Below are 14,344 nucleotides of genomic sequence, written 5' to 3' on the forward strand. Positions count from 1 at the left end.
TAAGCCACTCACAAAAGGACAAATACTACATGATTCCACTTACATTAAGTATAGGGAATAATCAAATTTGTATAGACAGAAAGTGGAATGGAGTTGCCAGAGCCTAGGGGAGAGGGAACGGGAAGTTGGTGTTTAATACATATGAAGTTTTCGTTTGGGATGATGGAAAAGTTCTGGAGATTATAGTAGTGATGATTACACAACAATGTGAATGTCCTAATGACACTGAACTGAACACTTAAAAATTTTTAAAATGGCTCTGGCCAGTGTTTCTCAGTGTTTAGAACATCAACCTGTGCACCAAAGGGTTGTGGGTTTGATTCTGGGTCAAGAGCAGATACCTGGGTTGCAAGTTCAATTAATGCCCAGCCCGAGTCAGAGCACATGCAAAAGGGAACAAATTGATGTCTTTCACATTGATGTTTCTTTCTCTCTTCCTCCCCCCACCCCAATCTTCTCTCCCTCCCTCCCTTTAAAAATCAATGAAAAAAATATCCTAGGGTGAGGATTAACAACAACAATAACAAAAGTTAAAATGGATAAATTTTATATTATGTATCTTATACCATAATAATTTTTTTTAAAAACTATGCCAACATAAATTTCCATTAGTATGACCTAAGAGTACCTAGCCTTTCATACCCTCATTAACATACATTACAAATTGTTTTAATTTTGAATAATTTGAAGGACAAATTTTTTTAAAGATTAATTTTAGGGATAGAGAGAAGGAGGAAGGAAGGGAGGGAGGAAGGGAGGGAAAGAGACAGAGATATTGAGTTGTTGTTCCACTTATTCACTAGAGGCCCCATGCATGAAATTGGTGCACAGGTGGCAGGGGGTGTCCCTCAGTCTGGCCTGCACCCTCTCCAAACTGGGGCCCCTCGGGGGATGTCCAACTGCCTCTTGCAATCCAGGACCACTGGCTCCTAACCACTCGCCTGCCTGCCTGCCTGATTGTCCCTAACTGTTCCCCTCCTGGCCTGATCACCCCTAATTGCCTCTGCCTCACCCCACACCTGGACCTGGCCTTCTCTGCCTCTGACCAGCTACAGACACCCAGGACCCAGGCAGGCTTTGGTGTATGGCTTGTCCCTTTGCCAGGCCACAGGCACAGGTGCTGGTGCCTGGCACTGCAGGGTAGATGGCTTGTTCCTATTCCAGGCTTGCAGCCTGGCTGGTCCCCATTCCTCTCTCATGAGCTCATTTGTGCCTGGCTGGTCCCCATTCCTTTCTACCCAGTGTTGAGTGAGCAGTTCATGAGGGCATGATGACCACTTGCATATTAGCTCTTTATTATATAGGATTGGTTGATTCTTATATGTGCCCTTACCGTATATGGAACCCACAACCTTGGCATATTGGAATGATGCTCTAACCAACTGAGTACCTGGCAGGGGACACCTTATTGTTTTAATTTGCATGTTTCTGATTAACCTTATGAGATAAAGCACTATTTGTATTTTTGTATTTTTTACATTAATTTGTACTGAGAATTACCTTTTCACACTTTGGCCCTTTTTATTAATTTGTAGGACCTCTTTTTATATTTTCTAAAAAGTAATAACCTATCTGTTATAATAGAGATAAATAGTGTCTTTCAAACTATTACCTCACTGTTTGTTTATGGTATTTTTTGTCAAAACAGAAGTTTTGAAACTGAAAGAGAATCTGGCAGTCTTTCTCTGTATTACTTCTGGGCCAAAAAAATAAGTAAAAGTGTAACTACAACACATTTTTTAAAGAATCAGAATCAGCCCTGATTGGTCTGGCTCAGTGGATAGAGCATCAGCCTGTGGACTGAAGGGTCCCAGATTCGAGTCCAGTCAAGGGCATGTACCTGGGTTGCAGGCACATCCCCAGTAGGAGGTGTGCAAGAGGCAGCTGGTCGATGATTCTCTCTCATCGATGTTTCTAACTCTCTATCCTTCTCCTTTCCTCTCTGTAAAAAATCAATAAAATACATTTTAAAAAAAGAAACAGAATCAGAATCATCAATATTTCTACACCCCTCTGTGTGAAGAGTATTCCAGGAAGAGAAACATGCCCCCTGCCATGACTCCCAGATCATAATACCATTCTTCCCCACAGGAATCAACATGCCAATGGCAGAGACTCTTTTTTTAGAGAGGAAAGGAGAGGGAGAGAGAGATAGAAACGTCAATGATAAGAATCATTGATCAGCTGTCTCCTGCCCATTGAGCCTGCAACCTGGGTATGTGCCCTTGACTGGAATTGAACTCGGGACCCTTCAGTCTGCAGGCTAATGTTTTATCCACTGAGCTAAACTAGCTAGGGTGGTTGAGACTCTTTGAAGCCATTGATTAATGCATTGATTCTCAACCAGTGTGCTGCAAGAATTTTTAAAACATACAATACCTGACTATTTAGTCCAGGACACTGACCTCTTTTCTCTTATATTGTCAAATAAAAAAATGACAATAGCTAACACATAGCCATATTTTTTGTCAGATCAGCAAAATATATAATACAGTTTATGGTGAGCCACAGAATTTTAATAATTATTTTATGTGTCCCATGAGGTGAAAAAGGTTGAAAATCACTGGATTATTGTAATGCCTATCTTAACTCCAGTGTTAGTAGTGGCCTTGACAAATAAATGCCTTTTCTATTATATAACTATATTTTGCCAAGCACACTGAACACTATTATAATTGTTTTTCTGTCACTCAGATGATAGCCCCATGATTCTTTTTGTATTTTTAAGTATGTTTGCCTTGTTTAGAATTACTTATAGCTTATTTTATTTATCTGTTTACTTATTTCAGAGATAGTGGAGGGAAGGGAGAGAGAGAGAGAAATATCGATGTGAGAGAGACACATGGATTGGTTGCCTCCTGCAGGAGCCCTGTCTAGGGCCCTGCACCGAGAAGGAGCCTGCAACTGAGGTATGTGCCCTTGATCAGAATTGAACCTCGGACCCTTTGGTCCACAGGCTGACACTCTATCCACTGAGCCAAACTGGCTAGGGCTACTTTTATTTTTTTTAAATGGAAATAGCTTAATTCATATTTTTTATCTTGTTAAATGGACAGTACAACACAACTTCATAATTTTTTAGAAATTCAGAAAATCTAGAATGGAAAAAAGAAGAAAATAAAATAACCTCAATAAATTACCTGAATTTCTACCAACTAGTGTTAACTATTGGAAACATACATTTAAAAAAATATATTTTATTGATTTTTTTATAGAGAGGAAGGGAGAGGGATAGAGAGTTAGAAACATCGATGAGAGAGAAACATCGATCAGCTACCTCCTGCGCACCCCCGACTGGGGATGTGCCAGCAACCAAGGTACATGCCCTTGACCGGATTCGAACCTGGGACCCCTCAGTCCACAGGCCAATGCTCTATCCACTGAGCCAAACCAGTCTCGGCAATAACATACATATTTTTAACACATTTTTTAAAAATATATTTTATTGATTTTTTTACAGAGAGGAAGGGAGAGAGAGAGAGAGCCAGAAACGTCAATGAGAGAGAAACATCGACCAGCCGCCTCCTGCACACCCTCCACCAGGGATGTGCCTGCAACCAACGTACATGTCCCTAACAGGAATCGAACCTGGGACCTTTCAGTCTGACCTACTCTCTACCACTGAGCCAAACCGGTTTCGGCTTTAACACACATTTTTAAAAATAGGGGCTCACATAATGTTTTATATTCTGCTTTTTTACTTACTATGTATTTATATTATTTTATGTTAATAATTATACATCTTCATGTAAAGAGCTGCACAACATTCTATTGTATGTATCATAATTTGTTTAATCATATGAATTCATCTTTTCACATTTTTATCAAAAGATAAATAGCAAACTGGAAAAAAATATTTACAACATATATAAGGGCTAATTTCTTTAATGTATAAGGAGTTTCTACAATATATATAAGAAACAGATTAGTAATCCAATAGAAAAAAAGGCAAAGAATAAAAACAGACAATTCACAGAAAAGAAAGTGGTTCTTAAACCTATGAAAAGATGTACAGCTTTACTTGCAGTAAGAAAAAATGACTATTAAGTATTATATATGAAATAGCATTTAAAAAATATCTTTCAGATTAACAAAGATAAAACAGGATTGCTAGTACACTCTTTCCAAGAGAGTAGAGAAATATATCCTTATGCATTGTTGTTCAGCATAATCTGGTAAAACCTCTTTGGAATATAGTTGGTAAGTACCTATGAAAATGTGAAATGTGCATGCCCTTTAACCCAGCAATTCCACTACTAGGAATTTTTCAGATGTTCTCACAGATGTGAACGAAGAAGCATGAACACAGATGTACATTCCTATTTTCTTAACAGTAGCAATGCACTAAAAACGACATAAATATGAATAGCTGTATGTGTTAACACCTGTGTGGAAAGGGGGTTATTTATATGTTAATGATTTTGCATACATGTACGTGGGGAAGCACAGGACTTGGTTGTAAAGTCTGTAAGGAGGATTCTCCAAAAGGTCGGGGGGCATCTGGGGGAACCTTGCCAAAGGCAGCAGCCCCTACCTTGACTTTTTCCAAACAAATCCAATCCCTGGGGTGTTTTGCTGGAATCTCATGTTTATTCTTTAAGATCCAATCTGGTAGAAGCATATACTTTCTCAAGGATACTTGCCCTGCTGATTGTATCTAGAGGTTAATTTGAGTTCAAGCTGTTGTTACAATAAAAACCTAAGGAGGCAGGCAATTGAGGCTGTTTTTGGTGCCTAATGCCAACCACCCCCTTAGCCTCTTTCACAGAAACATGTGTCAGAGTGATCTATTCATCCGTGGCTCAGGGCTGCTGGCCAGCACATGTAGAATCATTCTAGAAGAATACATAGAAATTGCTAATGCTGTTTGTCAAATACTTTTAATATAAAAGAAAGAGGGAAAAAACTAACCATGGTTGGTTCCAGAAAGAAAATACCTTCTGAACAGTGTGAATTTTCATCATGGGCCAATATTATCTACTAAAATAAATTATTAATTAATAAAAAGTCACATTTATTTGATGAGTGAGGTTTAGCATCCTTTTCTCCTGTGAACTGTCCCCTCATATCTTCACTTTTTAAAAATTTTGTTCAATTGTCTTACTTACTGGTTTGCTAAGAACATTTACTCTTTGCTGCAGACGCTGCAATTCTGTTTAGTGGTTAAATTTTAGAGTTTCAGGAATTTCCCCACAATTATAAGGCATTTAAGACAGCTTGCCAGGTCCTCAATGAGACAAGCCCATCTTTTTACGTGGATTCCCATCCACACCAGAGAATGTTTGTGGAATCAGGTGGCGTTTATGAGCTCTGTGGGTGGTTCAGGGGCTGCACCTTCCTTCCTGCTCCTGCGCTGGACAAAGGGCTAGGCTCCAGGTCAGCGGCTGACATCCGAGGAACCCGAAGGAGGGGAAGCTCAGGAGAGCCAGGCATCCATCCGCCTTGGTCCCGTTCGGCTGTGGAGATGGATAGGAGCTTGCCCATGGGGGACACGGGCTAAGTTCTGGGACCCGTGGCTCTGAGGCAGAGACAGGCAGAGCACAGGGGCCGCCCTCAGCTTCCTCAGCATTGGCCCCACCTCCAAGCACCGGCCTGACGAATGCAGGCAATGCTCCCAATTTTCAGAACTGCTTAGTTCACCCAGAGTCAGAGTGTCAAACAGTGACCATTGCATCCAGCAAAGGGGTGCACTAGCATTTGGGGGAGAAAATAGGCCTTTGGGACTTATCAGAGGAAGAACTTACTTCTAAGGCTAAATACGCTCTTGGCGACCTTTCAGCAAACCAAGCTTTCACACACACCACTTTGTTGGGTTAGCTGGAGGCTTCCAGCACCTTCTGCTTGCCGTGGCTTCCTGTGAAGCAGCACCTCAGTCCCTCCTGCCACTGTGGAAGCTGTTTTTCTGAGCAACAAGCCTGCATGTAATCGCATTTGTCTTTTTATTTTTACTGTTTGTCTGAAGGAGGCTGGCAGCATTACTACTGAATTATACTGCTGATTAAGCTTCAGCTATTTGTACAGCGCATGAGAAATAACACTGCCGGTATATACCGGAAGGCAGGTCAATGAAATGCGCATTGTAATTGCCTCCAGAGGCCCAAATGGCCGCCTCTATTTTCCAGCCAGAAGCTCTGATGGCCTTTTAGGTAATCCTCCTCCCCCTCCTCCCCTGAGCTTTTCCTGGAAGCAGGTTGGCAGTTTGCTGGAACAAGATGGCTCCTTGTCCCCGCAGCAGCCAAGGCCCAGGGAAAGGGAAGGCCCTGAGCCCCGGAAAGCATGACTAGGGGCCGCACACAAACGGAGACCCCTGGAGAAGGAAGGAAGAGCCTGAGGGGGCAAACTGGGGGCGGGAGGAGCCTGCACAGCAGTGTCTCGTCCTCTGCTCTCTGGCCCCAGCCTCCCTGAGCTGCTGGTGCTCTGCTGTCTCGCCGGCCTCTGTGCAGAAGCAGAAGGCAGGCTGAGGCTTCCGGCAATGTCTGATGACTCACTCGGAGCAGCTGCTCCCTGCAGACTGACTGCAGCCACTTAAAATAGTTCATCTGCTTCCCGCTCAGCTCTGGCCTCTGCACGCGTGTTCCAGGCCAGAGCGTTCATCCGGCTCCGCCTGAGGTGGGTGGTCTAACATGGACATTCATACTGAACCCCGGGGCCTGTGCCTGAAGACATCCCACCAAGTGAATAACCATCTGCGCAGGCTCCTGGGCGACCCCAAACCACAGAAAGGGGGACATGGCTTGGGAACACCCAGAAACAGGCGAATATCACCCCTTCCGTTCTGAAAAGGTGAGGCCAAAACGCTTTGTGTGAGTCCAGGCCCATAGCATCTCCTAAGTGTTCGGTCGCCAAAGGAGGAAGGAACGCGCAGGAGGCCAGAGTGGGGAGGGATCAGAGTGGGGAGGGATCACGAAGTTATTCGATGTCCGCACACCAGGTGGCTGAGCCTGGATTCTCCAGCCCCCAGTGCGGAGCTGGACTTTCTGAAGGACTTTGGGCGCTTTATCTGGGCGGAGACTTCTCTGTGCAGGTCCGCAGGGGAGATAATGGGATGTAGTCTCAGCAAAGGGGAGTGTCTATCGTGAAATGGCCGTTATTTGATCAGACCTAACACTAAGGAAATAAGTATGTCCTCAGTCTTACTCTAGGGCACATGTGTCAAACACAAGTCCCTCAGGCCAAATCCGTCCCGCCAGGCCTTGCAATGTGGCCCGCACAGCGCTGTCATCACTGCACTCCGCTGCGTTTCCATCACAATGACAGTTTATGACTGTTCAGTAAACCATTCGGCCCGTGATTTAGGCTGGATTTTAGATTTTGGCCCCTTCTCTGATTGAGTTCGACACCCCTACTCTAGAGCCTCATATTTGTGAAATAAAAGTGGCCTTTCTTACCCTGTGCCAATTGCTAAGGCTGCCCAGATAAATATACCCAATCACCGGGTAGAAACAGGCAAGTGAAGAGACGCCTGTAATATGGGTGGTAAATACCATGATAGGTCAGGGCCAAACAAGATGCTGAATTAGCCGCCTGCTGGGCGGGAGGGGTGTGCTGTTTGGCCTGGAAGATAAGATGGGGGAGAGGGCCTCCAGTCTTGCTTCCCCACCTATTGCCTTGGAGCAAGGTGCCTACCTCCCCCTCTGACTCGGGCTCTGCTCCAGGCACCTCAGCGTCAAATCGGCATCCAGCTGCCTGTGCCTGGGAGGTGCTAAGAAAAGCAGGTGGCTCCTGCCTGGCTCTGGCAGTTGCCTACTCACCCCCCTCCAAACACCCAGGCCTCGGGAATGACATTTTAGGGGTGAGTCCTCCTCACTCACGCTGCCTCTCTCCGAAGAGCAAAGTGTGAAAACATGGTGCGCAGTTGTGCGGAGGGGTGAGGAACAGCTGGCTGTGTTTTCCTCTCCAACCCTGGGCCTGGGCAACTCCAACACCTGTTTCTCCCCACCTGCACCCACCTGCGGGGGGTAGGGTGGGGTGGAGGGAGTCACACAGCTAAGGAGCCTGGTTTCACTTTAAATTTGTGATTGCACAACGCAAAGGGTTCTGACTCTGCCAGGCAATTTCACTCCTTTAGTCTGAGACGCGATATGCTTCATTTTCTTTCTTCAACCTCCCCACCTGCCCCTTTACTCTCAGCTAGTGACCTCACTTTGCTTAAAAAAAAATGTTTTTATTCATTTTTTAAGGAAAAGATTGGAAGGCAGAGGGAGAAACATTGATAGCCTGCCTCCCTCACGCCCCCTACTGGGCATTGAGCCCACAACCTGGGCATGTGCCCCCACCAGGAATCAAAGGGGCGACTTCTTGGTGCATGAGATGATGCTCTTCCAACGGAGCCATGCCAGCCAGGGCAACCTCACCTTTCTTTTCTTCCTTTTCTTTTTCTTTCTTCCTTTCTTTCTTTCTTTTAATATATTTTATTGCTTTTTTACAGAGAGGAAGAGAGAGGGATAGAGAGTTAGAAACATCGATGAGAGAGAATCATCGATCAGCTGCCTCTTGCACACTCCCCACTGGGGATGTGCCCGCAACCCAGGTACATGCCTTTGACCGGAATCGAACCTGGGACCCCTTAGTCTGCAGGCCGACGCTCTATCCACTGAGCCAAACCGGTTTCGGCACAACCTCACCTTTCTGAGAAAACAGAGGCAATTGGTTTTCTCACACTTGGTCTGAAACTTGTCCACACCTGGACCTGCCTTGTCTCTTGTCTTCCGTTACATGAGCAGAGACGAACTCTTCCACTTGGGCCATCTGCTCATCTTCTCAGGGACTGGGTTCTCTGAGGTGCCCTCCTTCCTCCCCCTGCTCCAGGACAGTCCATCGGCATCAAAGAGCACCTTTCATTCCCTGTGTCTGTGACCTTTAAACAAGCACTCGCCTCCCCAGCCCTTTCAGTGCGGGCCCCACTTCCCGGCTTCCTACATGGTGGGACACCTCCAAAGGACGGTCTGCACGCTGTCTCAGCTTCAGCTTCTTCACTTTTATTTCTGGATCCAGATTGTCTTTTAAAAAAGAAATTTAAAAGAAGAAGAAATAAAACCTGGCCGGCATGGCTCAATAGCTGAGTGTCAACCTATGAACCAGGAGGTCACAGTTCTATTCCTGTTCAGGGCACATGAGCCCAACCATAAATCTGGTGTTTTATTTCTCTTTAAAAAAAAATATTGTCGTTGATTTCACAGAGGAAGGGAGAGGGAGAGAGATAGAAACATCAATGATGAGAATCACTGATCAGTTGCCTCCTGCATGTCCCCCAAGAGGGATCGAGACCGAGACCCAGGCATGTGCCCTGAAGAGTCCCCTCTAAAAGATGGAAAATGAATAAGAAAGGTGTAAACCTTCAAGGACAGAGAGAGTAGGAGAGAAGACCAGGCAGAGAGGCGTGGCCAGGAGCGTGTGCGCCATAGACAGAGGATGACACTGATAACTCAGGAGAGAAGCTGAGACCTCGGTGCCTGGGGGACCCACAAACGGATGAGACCCTGCTAACCAGGGGGAATGCAGTGGATGTCTGCGTACCAGACTCTGGGAACCATGACATCACCCTCAGGGGATGCTTAAGCAAGCCCCTTCCATGTACTGGACATTTGAGGAAAGTCTCTGCCTGGAGAGGCAGGAAAACACACACACCCCGAAACGGAGGTAAGAGGAGACAACACAGGAACACAGGAAACTGATGCCGAATTTTCCCTTCTCTCTCTCACTGTGGCCCTAGCCCTGGGCCAGGCAATGTGAGGCCTGAAGCATCCAAGCCTGGAGCAAACCTGGCTGTCAACTTTTCTCTTCAGAGAAGCTTTAGCAGAAACCAGGCAGGTCCTGGTAATCTTAGGGCTCCGGAGAGGGTCTAACACTTAAATCTAAACAATTCTTTATTACTTACATGATAAAGTCTACATTGCTGAAATTTCCTAAACTCTTGTCCCTAGTTCTTTACTCAATTGGTCATCTCTCTGCTGTGGCCTAAATATCTGGTGTCCCCAGATTCTAATGCTGAGATCCCGATGGCCAGAAGTGATGGTATTAGGAGTGGGCCTTTAGGAGCTGTTGAGGGCAGGAAGGCGGAGCCCTCAGGAATGAGGTTAGCACCTGTAAAGAGGAAGCAGCAAGAGGGTGTCTGGCTGTGAGCCAGGAAGAGGGTCCTCTCCAGGATGGAGCCATGCTGGTGCCTTGACCTTGGACTTTCCAGCCTCCAGAGCGTTGAGAAATACCTTTCTGTTGTGTACAAGCTGCCCAGTCTGTGGTTCGTTATAGCAACCCAAACAGACGGACAACTTTTCTCTTCAGAAGTAGAACCCAGCCCATCCTTCCCTTCCCAGGCCTGAGTCACCCCCAGGCAGTGGCAGCAAACTCTCCTCACAGCTGGGGTCTAGGAGCAGGACAGACGCTGCCAAAGGAAACCGCAGCAAGGACAAGCTATGCAGGACAAGCATGTCAAGCTCACGGCCCACAACGAATATTTTTGTGGCCCAGCCAATATAACGGTATATAAGAAATATATTATAACAGTATGTAAGAAATGGTTTAATAAAAAATTCATAACAATTTTTACAATGTCCTATTATACATAATTATTAATAATGAACTACAACTTTGGCTAATGACTAATTACTATCATCGTGTTGCATTCATTTCCCTTTGGTGCCTTATCGCAGGTGCACCATTTCTCTCCACTCATACTAGCAGCGAGTATTTTAGCAGCCGATGGCCACGTCATTAGTCTGGACTGACTTGTTTGGTGTGCGCAACAGGAAATATTTCACTTTCAGAGGACAAGAAAAATAGATTTATTTGCATTATGCTTATTAATTTGTGCAGTTATTCAGTGTCTGGTAAGTTAATGTTCAATAAAAAGTATTAGTTTTTATTAAAATGTTCTATTATTTTATGTTACCAATGACTCATCTATTTCAGCCCTATTGAAATAAACCTACGTTTCTATGAAAATTGAAGCTTTTGTTTTTTTGTGGCCACAGAAACTTACACCTTGCTCACTTGGCCATGCTAGCTTTGAGTTTGACACACTTGATGTAGGGCAGTGGTTGGTCAACAGAGCCAAATATCAACAGTATAACGATTGAAATTTCTTTTGAGAATCAAATTTTTTAAACTTAAACTATATAAGTAGGTACATTGTTATTAACTTAATTAGGGTACTCCTAAGCTGGCCTTTGCTAAAAACTTCAAGGGGCCAAAGAGCCGCATGTGGCTCAAGAGTCGCACTTTTGCGGACCACTGATGTAGGGCCTTAAAAGCCAGGGATACACAGATTGTGTGACTCCATTCATGTGACATCCTGGAAATGGCAAAGCTACAAGAGGAGAGATCAGATCAGTGGTTATCAGAGCATGCCAGTTTTGGAGGGGAGGGCAGAGGGGCCCAGAGAGCATTTTGGGGTGAAGAAAACACTCTGTGTCTTGATAGCTGTGGTGGTAATACAATTATCTACACGTTTGTCAGAAGTTAATTTTATTTTATTTTTAAAGTGAGAGTGAGGGAGAGAGAAACATCAATGAGCTGCCTCCTGCACGCCACCCACCAGGGATTGAACTGTGTGCCCGGATTGGAATCAAACTGGCAATCCCCAGGTGCATGGGATGATGTCCAACGCACTGAGCCACACAGGCGAGGGTTGTCAAAAGTTTTTGAACTGTCAGTGTTTTTTAAAGGGGGTGAATTAGACTACAAAAAGACTTCCTGGGGGTAAGAGATCAACGGAAGGACTTGTATGCATATGAGCATAACCAGTGGACACAGAGGGGGTTTGGGGGGGGGGGAGGAGAAGTTTGGGGGGAGTTTGAGGGCATGTGCTGGGGGGTGAGGACAGTTCAATGGGGGAAAAGGGGGACTTATGTAATACTTAGCAATAAAGAATTTAAATTTAAAAAAACACAAAAAACTTCCTGCCAAAACGGGTTTGGCTCAGTGGATGGAGCGTCAACCTGTGGACTGAAAGGTCCCAGGTTCAATTCTGGTCAAGGGCATGTACCTTGGTTGTGGGCACATCCTCAGTAGTGGGTATGCAGGAAGCAGCTGATCAATGTTTCTCTCTCTTTCTCTCTGTAAAAAATCAATAATATATATATTAATAAACTTCCCCTTTTCCCCTCCCTCTTTGTTTTTTAAAAAAATATATATTTTATTGATTTTTTACAGAGAGGAAAGGAGAGAGATAGCCAGAAACGTCGATGAGAGAGAAACATCGACCAGCCGCCTCCTGCAACACCCCCTACTGGGGATGTGCCCGGAGCCAACGTACATGCCCTTGACCGGAATTGAACCCGGGACCTTTCAGTCCGCAGACCGACGTTCTAGCCACTGAGCCAAACCGGCTTCAGCTCTCCTCCCTCTTTGTAAAAGAGAGATGAAAACGCAAAAGGATATCAGAATGTCTGGGTTCAAATCCCACTGCCACCACTTGCAATGTGCAAAGCAAACAGACTTCATCTCCGACTCCTTCCCCTTTTCTGACGTGGAGATTCCAACAGGATCTACCTCGCAGGGTGGAGGTGAGGATTAAAAAAGAGAAGAGCCGAGGCCGGTTTGGCTCAGTGGATAGAGCGTCGGCCTGCGGATTGAGGGTCCTGGGTTCGATTCATCTCCGGTGGGGGGCGCGCAGGAGGCAGCTGATTGATGTTTCTAACTCTCCCTTCCTCTCTGTAAAAAATCAATAAAATATATTTTAAAAAGAGAGAGAGAGAGAGAGAGGGAGAAGAAAAAGCCCTGGCTTTGCCCGGCGCCCTCCAGGCCGGAGGGGGTGCCTGTTCCTGCCCCTGGGTGACCCGCTCCGTATGGGTGACCCGCTCCGTATGGGTGACCCGCTCCGTAGGAGGGAGGCGGAGGTCCCGGCTCCGGTCCCCGCACCGTCACCTGGGGGGACAGCGGCATCAGGACACCCCGCTCCCTGCGGCCCTCCAACCTCAGCCGGGCCCGCCGCCCGCCGCACAGCGGGTGTGTGCGTGTGCGTGTGTGTGTGTGTGTGTGTGTGTGCGCGCGCGTGTGTGTGTGTGCGCGCGTGTGATATTCCTGGGAAGGGGCGGGGCCGCGCTTGGGAGAGGGGGGGGAGCTGAGGGGGCGGGGCCGCGGGGAGGGAGCTGAGGGGCGGGGCCGCGCTTGGGAGAGGGGGGGAGCTGAGGGGGCGGGGCCGCGGGGAGGGAGCTGAGGGGCGGGGCCGCGGTGGGGGAGCTGAGGGGGCGGGGCCGCGCTTGGGAAGAGGGGGGGGGAGCGAGGGGGCGGGCCGCGGGGAGGGGAGCTGAGGGGCGGCCGCGTGGGGGAGCGCGAGGCGGGCCGGTGAGGGAGCTGAGAGGCGGGGCCGCGTGGAGGGAGCTGAGGGGGCGGGGCCGCTGTGGGGGGAGCTTGAGGGGGCGGGGCGCCGCGTGAGGGAGCTGAGGTGCGGGGCCGCGGGGAGGGAGCTGAGGGGCGGCCGGTGGGGGAGGGGGGCCGCGGGGGAGCTGAGGGGCGGGGCCGCGGGTGGGGGGAGCTGAGGGGGGGGGCCGCGGTGGGGGAGCTGAGAGGCGGGGCCGCGGGGAGGGAGCTGAGGGGCGGGGCCGCGGTGGGGGGGGCTGAGGGGGCGGGGCCGCGGTGGGGGAGCTGAGGGGGCGGGGCCGCGGGGGGGGAGCTGAGGGGGCGGGGCCGCGGGAGGGAGCTGAGGGGGGGGCGGGGCCGCGGGGGGAGCTGAGGGGCGGGGCCGCGGTGGGGAGCTGAGGGCGGGGCCGCGGGGGGGAGCTGAGGGCCGGGGCCTCGGTTGGGGGAGCTGAGGGGGCGGGGCCGCGGTGGGGGAGCTGAGGGGGCGGGGCCGCGATGGGGGAGCTGAGGGGCGGGGCCGCGGTGGGGGAGCTGAGGGGGCGGGGCCGCGCTTGGGAGGGGGGAGCTGAGGGGGCGGGGCCGCGCTTGGGAGGGGGAGCTGAGGGGCGGGGCCTCGGGGGGGAGCTGAGGGGGCGGGGCCGCGGTGGGGGAGCTGAGGGGGCGGGGCCGCGGGGAGAAGGGGGAGGGCCGCGGCGGGGCCGCGGGAGTGGGTCCTGGGGAGGCGGGCGGGCGGGCGGGCGGGCGGGCGGTGAGCCGCACCCAGCATCCTCCCCCCGAGCTGGACCTGCGGGCGGCGGGTGGTCCCTGTTTCAGTCCGGGCCACCGGGACCTCCCTGCCCTTCGCCCTCGTCTCCGTCGCTGGTCTCCCCTCACCTCGATCTCAGTTCCGCCTGCCGCGGCCTTTTCTCCGGGGCGGGGGCCCCGACGGCAGACCCTCCCTGTCTCCTGGTCTCCGGTGACTCACCGAGAGGGGCCGTGGAGGCCCAGCCCTGCAGCCCGGCGCAGAGCCGGCGGGCCTGGCGGGGCTGTCCTGGTCCTGGAGGGA

At 49.1% G+C, this 14,344-nt stretch overlaps 1 non-coding gene across 1 annotated transcript; it reads right to left on the reverse strand.

The window, feature by feature from the left end:
* Positions 1-5,950: 5,950 nt before the first annotated feature.
* Positions 5,951-6,078, reverse strand: LOC118704708. The gene has a single exon (XR_004983490.1). It is a non-coding gene; the product is annotated as a small nucleolar RNA SNORA19 (small nucleolar RNA).
* Positions 6,079-14,344: the final 8,266 nt, after the last annotated feature.

The sequence above is a fragment of the Pipistrellus kuhlii genome, unplaced genomic scaffold, assembly GCF_014108245.1.
Source record: "Pipistrellus kuhlii isolate mPipKuh1 unplaced genomic scaffold, mPipKuh1.p scaffold_m20_p_45, whole genome shotgun sequence".
In the NCBI taxonomy this organism is placed as follows: Eukaryota; Metazoa; Chordata; class Mammalia; order Chiroptera; family Vespertilionidae; genus Pipistrellus; species Pipistrellus kuhlii.